We start from the raw sequence: 8,121 nt of genomic DNA on the forward strand, positions 1-8,121 counted from the left end.
CTTTGGTAGTTTGTGTCTTTCGTCCATTTCATCCAGGGCAGCTAATTTGTTGTTAGACAGTTGTTCACAGTATACTCCTGTAATCCTTTTGTATTTCTGTAAAGTTGGTAGTAATGGCTCTGCTTTCATTTATTATTTTAATAATTAGTCTTCCATCTTTTGCTCAGTCAACATAGTGAAAGGCTTGATCATTCAAATAATCTATGTTTATTCATTCTACGGCTCTCCAAACTTCTATTTTATTGATTTATGCTCTAATTATACTCTCTATTATTTCTTTCATACTGCTAGCTTTGGATTTAGTCTTCTTTTGTCTTCTTCCACTGCCTTTAGGTATAGAGTGAGGATGTTGATTTGAGATTTTTCTTAAATGTAGTTGTTTATATCCATACATTTTCCTTTGAACTCTACTTTCACTGCATTCAATACGTTTTGGTATGTTTTGTTTTTATTTTAATTTATCTCAAGATATTTTATAATTTTGCTCGTGATTTATTTTTTTCACTCACTGGTAGTTGAAGACTGTATTGTTTAATTTCCACATTTTCGTGAATTTTCCAGTTTTCACTTATTTATCTGTTGTTTCTTCCATTGTGGGTGTAAATTATATTTTGTATGATGTCAAACTTTTAAAAATGATTAGGACATATTTTGTGGATGAAGATATGGCCCATCCTAGAGAACTTCCATATACACTTGAAAGGAATGTATATTCTGCTGTTGTTGAATGGACTGTCCTGTATATGCGTATTAGCTCTCAGTGGCTTATACTGTTGTTTAACTCTTGTATTTCTCATGAAGCTTCTGTCTGGTTTTTCTATCCATTAATTAAAATGAGGTATTGAAGTGTCCAACTGTGACTATAGAACTGTGGGTTTATCCTTTCAATCCTGTTAATTATTTCAGCTTTACTGAAGTGTAATAGAGAAATAAAAAATTGTACACGTGATGCGTTTATATGCACATTCTGAAATGATTACCAAAACGAAGTCAATGAACATGTTAATTACCTCACAGAATAGTTACGTTTTTGTGTGCATGTGTGGGATAAGAAAACTTAACTCTATCCCCTGTGACTGCAGAGTGGCCATTCCAGCTGCTCCAGGCTCCAGCAGAGGAAGACTGGGGCAGGTGGCACCACCAGGGAGGCCCTCAGGCCTGGCACGCACGCATTCCAGAGGCCACCCAGACCATGCTCCGCCGCCTGGGAGCACAAGCTGCAGTCGCCCTCTGTGTGCAGGCAGCAGCTACCTGGCAACCCCTGAGCCTGCTTGCGCTCCCAGTCTCGCAGAACCAGGGCCAGGTGTCCCTGTGGCTGTGGCCAAGCCAGGCATTCTGCCTGGCGGTGGCGGCTGCACAGGGGCGAGAACTGAGAACCCGCCGCTCAACCCCACACGGAGTGACTGCCGAGTGCCCATGACAGCGGCCCCGATCGCTCTCAGGTGGAGGAGTGGGTGGGAGGCACGGCCTGGGGGCCCTCAGGCTGGGCGCGCTGGCGATCCCGAGGCCGACCAGGCCATGCACCTCCAGCCCGCCTGGGCTCCCAAGCTGCAGCCGCCTTCTGTGTGCAGGCAGCAGCCTCCAGGCAACTCCTGAGCCTGCCCGCACTCCCCACATCTCGGAAGCAGGGCCAGATGTCCCTGTGGCTGCGGCCAAGCCAGGTGATTTGCCCTGCAGCAGCTGCATGGGGGCGGGAAGTGGCCCTCAGCCCCATCCCCAGTGGCTCTAGAGGCCCCCTGGGTAGAGGTGTCCAGCTCTGGCAGAGGAGGAGCCGGGTGGGGGCAGGGTCTGGCTTGACCATTTGGAATTACAATACACTTCACTCATCAACCACAGAACATACACTGGAGTATCATCTGCATGCAGATGAGTATACTGCTCAAAGCGATTTACAGATTCAGTGCTTTTCCTATCAAACTACTAATGTTATTTTGCACAAAATAGAAAACATCTAAAATTTATATGGAACCTAAAAGGAGTCTGAATAGCCAAGCCAAAGCAATACTAAGGCTAGAGACATAGGCTAGAGACATCATATTACATGACTTCAAACTATACTAGAAGACTATGGTAATCAAAACAACATGGTACTGGTAGAAAAACAGACACATAGACCAATGGAACAGACTAGAGTACTAGAAACTAAGGCCACATGCCTGCAACCATCACATCTTTAACAAAGTTGACAAAAGTAAGCAATGGGAAAAAGACTTTATTTAATAAATAATGCGGGGATAACTGGCTAGTCATATGCAGAAGAATAAAACTAGACCCCCATATTTCACCAAATACAAAAATTAGCTTAAGATGGATTAAAGAGTTAAATGAAAAATCTCAAGCTATAAAACGCCTAGAAAAAACCTAGGAAATATTTTTCTTGATAACGGCCTTGGCAAATAATTTATGGCTAAGTCCTCAAAAGCAATTGCAACTAAAACAAAAAATGACGAGTGGGATTTAATTAAACTGAAAAACTTTTGCACAACAAGAGAAACTATCAAGGTAGTAAAGAGATAACCCACAGAATGAAAGAAAATATTCACAAACTACGCATCTAATAGAGGTCTATTATGCAGAACCTATAAGGAACTTAAACAAATCAACAAGCAAGCAGCAAGTAACTCCATTAAAAAGTGGGCAACAGGACACGAACGGACACTTTTCAAAAGAAGACATACACACAAGCACCCAACAAACATATGTAAAAGTGCTCATAGTCATTATTTATTAGAGAAATGCAAATCAAAACCGAAGTGAAATACCATTTCATACTGGTCAGAATGGCCTTTTTTGAAAAGTCAAAAGAAAAACACATATCGGTGAAGATTTAGAGAATACAGAACACTTATACACTTTCTGAAGGAATGTAAATTAGTTCAGCCACTGTGGAAAGCAGGTTGGGAATTTCTTAAAGAACTGAGAGTTGATTTACCATTCAATCCAGTAACCCCATTACTGGGTATATACCCGAAAAAAAATAAATATCCTATCAAAAAAACACATGTAGCTATATTTTTATCACAGCAGTATTCACAATCACAAAGACATAGGCTTAATCCAGACATCCATCAGTGGTGGTCTGGATAAAGACTCATGGAATACTATACAGCCAGAAAAAACTCAAAATTATGCCATTTGAAGCAACATGGATGCATTGTTTCCAGCAAACTAATGCAAAAGCACATGTTCTCTTTCATAAGTGGCAGCTAAATGCTGGGTACACATTGTCATAATACAGAGAGGTGGGACGGTCCGAGACTGGTGGCTCACACCTATAATCCCAACACTTTGAGAAGCCAAGGTGAGCGGATCACCCGAGGTCAGGAGTTTGAGACCAGCCTGGCCAACGTGGTGAAAACCCGCCTCTAATGAAAACACAAAAATTAACTGGGCATGGTGGCTGGCGCCTGTAATCCCAGCTACTCGGGGGTCTGAGGCGGAGAGTCGCTTGAACCCGGGGGGCGGGTGTTGTAGTGAGCCAAGATCGCGCCACATCACTCCAGCCTAGGCGACGGAGCAAAACTCTGTCTCAAAAACAAACAAACAAACAAAAAACAAAGAGGGAGGGGGGAGGGAATACAGATTGATTAAAACTACCGATTGGTTAGTGTCCTCTCTACCTTGCTAATGAATTCATTCATTTAATTCAGAATTCATTCATTAAATTCATAATTCAGTTCCCCCTGAGAAAAAAATATTCACTTGTCATTAAAATCTTTCTGTATCTTACTGATTTCAGATAGAAGTTAAATTTCACCTTAATAGACACAAAAGAACTAGTTAAACTGACAAAAACTAATAAACGTTTGCTCAAATTTACTGAGAGAGTCATGGGTACTTCATATAATAGTGACATTCTACCAGTTTTAAGTAAAATAAATAAGGAAACAATCTTAACTCCATCGCCTACTGGAAGGGACGTGCCCCCGCTCCCAGGTGAGTGGGACCCTGCTCTCTGGGCGGGTTGCGCCGCTGTCTCTGGCGCCTCTTGTTGGCAGCATCGCCATTGCAGGCACAGGGCAGGCATTGGGGAGCGGGCAGCGGGCCCGGCCCAGGCGACTCCTTTGCCAGGGGCTGGGCAGGTGTGGAGAGGGGCGGAGCGGTGCTGCCCTGGGCGAAGGAGCCTCCCGCTCTGGACGGTTCGCCGCCCCTGCCCCAGAAAGGCGCTGCAGGATCTGGGTGGGGAAGGGGAGGGACGAGGGAACACAGGCCAGGCCAGGTGGCCCCTTAGACCTGGGTGATGCAGGAGGGGCTGTGGGAGACCAGAGAGGACCCGAAGCAGAAACCGGGAACTGATACCTCTGGCTGAATATTTGTCCTCTTGCTGAAGTTTGAAAGTCAGTTATTTCATTAAAGTTTAATTTTATTATAAAAATAACAACTATTAAAAATTCTCTGTAGTCACTGGAATGATAAATTTTGGTGCAGTTTCAGCATAACACTCTAATTATTCAAATTGCGGCCATGTTTCAAAATATATGCCATATATTTTTATGGCATCCACCCCTGTGTCCCTGTGTCCCGCATCCGCCTCTGTGTCCCTGCTGGCTCAGGAAACGAGCTTCTTCCTCCTTCCACAGACTCGAATCAGGCCGTCCTCCCTCCTGCACCTGAGGCTGTCATGGGGACAGCCTGCCCTTGAATAGCCGGAGAACGCCCGGCCTGTGCCCTTTGCTCGGCCTGGTGTCCTGGCTCGTGCCCCTCAGAGCTCCGCACAAAGCAGTGTGACAGGTGTGGAAGGACCCAGCACCAGGCAGCGGTGAGCGGATGGATGCTCCAGGGATGTGGGGCCGCTGGCAGTCAAGAACCCATTGCCAAATTCCATGGCATAATTTTGGATATTTTTCCCTTATATTTTTGTGTAAGGCTTTCAGACTTACACATTTTGAGTTTTAAAAAATATATAGTATAAACTACAATTCTGACTTCTATATTTTACATGTTGATAGCAAATCTTCATACCGTTTTTGTGTTAAAGGGGGCTATTATTCCCTCTCCATAGTTTGGCCTTTGCACCCTTGTTGAAGATCATTTTGACCATATATACAAGGTTTTGTGGAGAGAGGGGTCTCTATTATTTTCTATGTCTACACGTCTTGATTTAATACATTTCTTTTTAGAATTTCTCCTTTTTACTTTTTGAGACAGGTTCTCTGTCATCCAGGCTGGGGTGCACTGGTGCGACCATGGCTCACTGCAGCCTTGCTCTCCCAGGCTTAAAGAATCCTCTCACTTCAGCCTCTGGAATAGCTGAGACTACAGGTTCATGTCACATTGCCAGGTTAATTTTAATTTTAATTTTTTTTAGCGATGGATGTTCTCACTAGGATGTCCAGTGTGGTTTGAACTCCTGGGTTCAAGCAATCCTCCTACCTGAGCCTCACAAAGTGCTGAGGTTACAGGTGTAAGCCATAGAACCTGGCCTCAAAATACCACATTTGAAAAGAGTTCAACAGCACTGCAATTAGTTTTTGATTTAAAAATTGTGAGGGCTCCACAATTGACATTATTTTACAAGTTTAATTGGCTATTTTCAATCTTGAGATTTCATATGTTTTAGAATTTTGTATTTCTGCAAGTAAATATTGTTATGATTTATATAGCTATTGCATTTAATCTGTTGTTGATTTCATTAGTATAGACTTAAGAATATTGTTTTCTAATTTATGAATATGGGATATCTTTTCAATTGTCTAATCTATAAATACAGAATATCTTCCCCATTGTTTGTGACTTTTCTTCAGCAACATCTTGTAACTTCTAGTATACTAGTCTTATATCTCTTTGCTTGTTTATTCCAAAGTATATTCTTCTTAATGCTATTTTCAATGGAATTTTAAAAACTTGGATTGTATCGTGTAATGAAGAGAAATACACTTAATTTTGTATTCTGCAATTTTGCTAAATGCAACTATTAGTTCTAACAGGAATTGTTTTCAGTGTATAGGATTTTTTTGTGTATAACATCATATCATAAGTAACAGGTAATTTTACTTCTTCCTTTAGAATATGGATCTTTTCTTTTTTTCATTGCCTAGTTGTTTTGCCAGGACTTTCACTGCTATTTTTGAATAGATGTGGCAACAGTGAATATCTTGCCTTATTATTAATCTTAGAGGATAAACTTTCCACACTTCAGAATTCACTATAATATTAGTGATGATTGTTGTTTTTTTTGTTGTTGTTGTTTTTGTTTTTCTGAGATAGGATCTTGCTCTGTCAACCAGGCTGGAGTGCAGTGGCATGATCTGGGCTCACTGCAACCTCCACCTCCCGAGTTCAAGCTATTCTCATGCCTCAGCCTCCCTGGTAGCTGGGACTACAGGCACACACCACAACGTCAAGCTAATGTTAATATTTTTTGCAGAGACAGGGATTCACCATGTTGGTCAGGCTGGTCTGGAACTCCTGACCTAAAATCATCCACCCACCTCAGCCACCCAAACTGCTGGGACTACAGGCATGAGCTGTTGAACCCAGTTGGTGATGAGTTATTTACATATCTTTTGCTATGTTAGTTTCCTTTTATTTCTAGTTTATTGAGTGTTTTTTTAACCTTGAAAAGATGATTAATACTGTCAGTTGACTTTTCTGCATTATTTGAGATGATTGTGTGGTTTATATCTTTTACTCTGTTAATATGATATATTAAATTGATTGATTTAAACTCTCATTCCAATATAGCCAAATAGGAAGAGCTCTGGTCTACAGCTCCCAGTGTGATCAATGCAAGATGGGTGATTTCTGCATTTCCAACTGAGCTACATGATTCATCTCATTGGGACTGATTGGACAGTGAGTTCATCCCATGGAGGGTGAGCTGAAGCAGGGCAGGGCATCAACTCACCCAGGAAGTGCAAGGAGTTGAGGGATTTTCCTTTCCTAGCCAAGGGAAGGCATGACAGACTGTACCTGAAAAAACAGGACACTCTTGCCCAAATACTGCACTTTTCGCACAGTCTTAGCAACTGGCAGACCAGTAGATTCTCTCCTGTGCCTGATTCATTGGGTCCCACACCCATAGAGCCTTGCTTACTGCCAGTGCAGCAGTCTGAGATTAACCTTCATGCTGCAGCTGAGCAGATGGAGGTGAATCCACAATTTTTGAGGTTTGAGAAGGTAAACAAAGTGGCCAGGAAGCTTGAACAGGGTAGAGCCACTCACAGCTCAGCAAGGCCTACTGCCTTTATAAACTCCACCTCTGTGGGTAGGGCATAGCTGAATAAAAGGCAGTAGAAACTTCTGCAGACTTAAACCTCCCATCTGACAGCTCTGAAGAGAGCAGTGGTTCTCCTGGCATGGTGTTTGTGCTCTGAGAATGGACATACTGCCTCCTCAAATGGGTCCCTGAACCCCGTGTAGCCTAACTGGGAGACACCTCATAGTAAGGGCCAACAGACACCTCATACAGGTGGGAGACCCTCTTCAACGAAGCTTCCAGGGAAGGATCAAGCAGCAATATTTGCTGTTCTGCAGCCTTCTCTGTTGATACCCAGGCAAACAGGGTCTGGAGTGGACCTCCAGCAAACTCCAACAGACCTGCAGCTGAGGGACCTGACTGTTAGAAGGAAAACTAACAAACAGAAAGGAATAGCATCAACATAAACAAAAAGGACATCCACACCAAAACCCCATCTGTAGGTTACCAACATCAGATACCAAAGGTAGACAAAACCACAAAGATGGGAAGAAACCAGAGCAGAAAAGCTGAAAATCCCAAAAACCAGAGCACCTCTTTTCTTCCAAAGGATTGCAGCTCCTCACCAGCAATGGAACAAAGCTGGAGGGAGAGTGACTTTGACGAGTTGACAGAAGGAGGCTTCAGAAGGCTGGTAATAACAAACTTCTCCAAGCTAAAAGAGCATGTTCAAACACATTGCAAGGAAGCTAAAAACCTTGATAAAAGGTCAGACAATGGCTAACTAGAATAAACAGTGTAGAGAATACCTTAAATGAACTTATGGAGCTGATAACCATGGCACGAGAACTTTGTGACACATGCACAAGCTTCAATAGCTGATTCAATCCAGTGGAAGAAAGGATATCAGTGATCAAAGATCAAATTAATAAAATAAAGTGAGAAGACAAGTTTAGAGTAAAAAGAGTGAAAAGAAATGAACA

The 8,121-nt window shown here is 42.5% G+C and overlaps 1 pseudogene; it reads left to right on the forward strand.

The window, feature by feature from the left end:
* The first annotated feature begins 948 nt into the window (after positions 1–948).
* LOC129529393 (mucin-19-like) lies at positions 949–4,296 on the forward strand (annotated as a pseudogene).
* Positions 4,297–8,121: the final 3,825 nt, after the last annotated feature.

Source organism: Gorilla gorilla, chromosome 22, assembly GCF_029281585.2.
Source record: "Gorilla gorilla gorilla isolate KB3781 chromosome 22, NHGRI_mGorGor1-v2.1_pri, whole genome shotgun sequence".
NCBI lineage: Eukaryota > Metazoa > Chordata > Mammalia > Primates > Hominidae > Gorilla > Gorilla gorilla.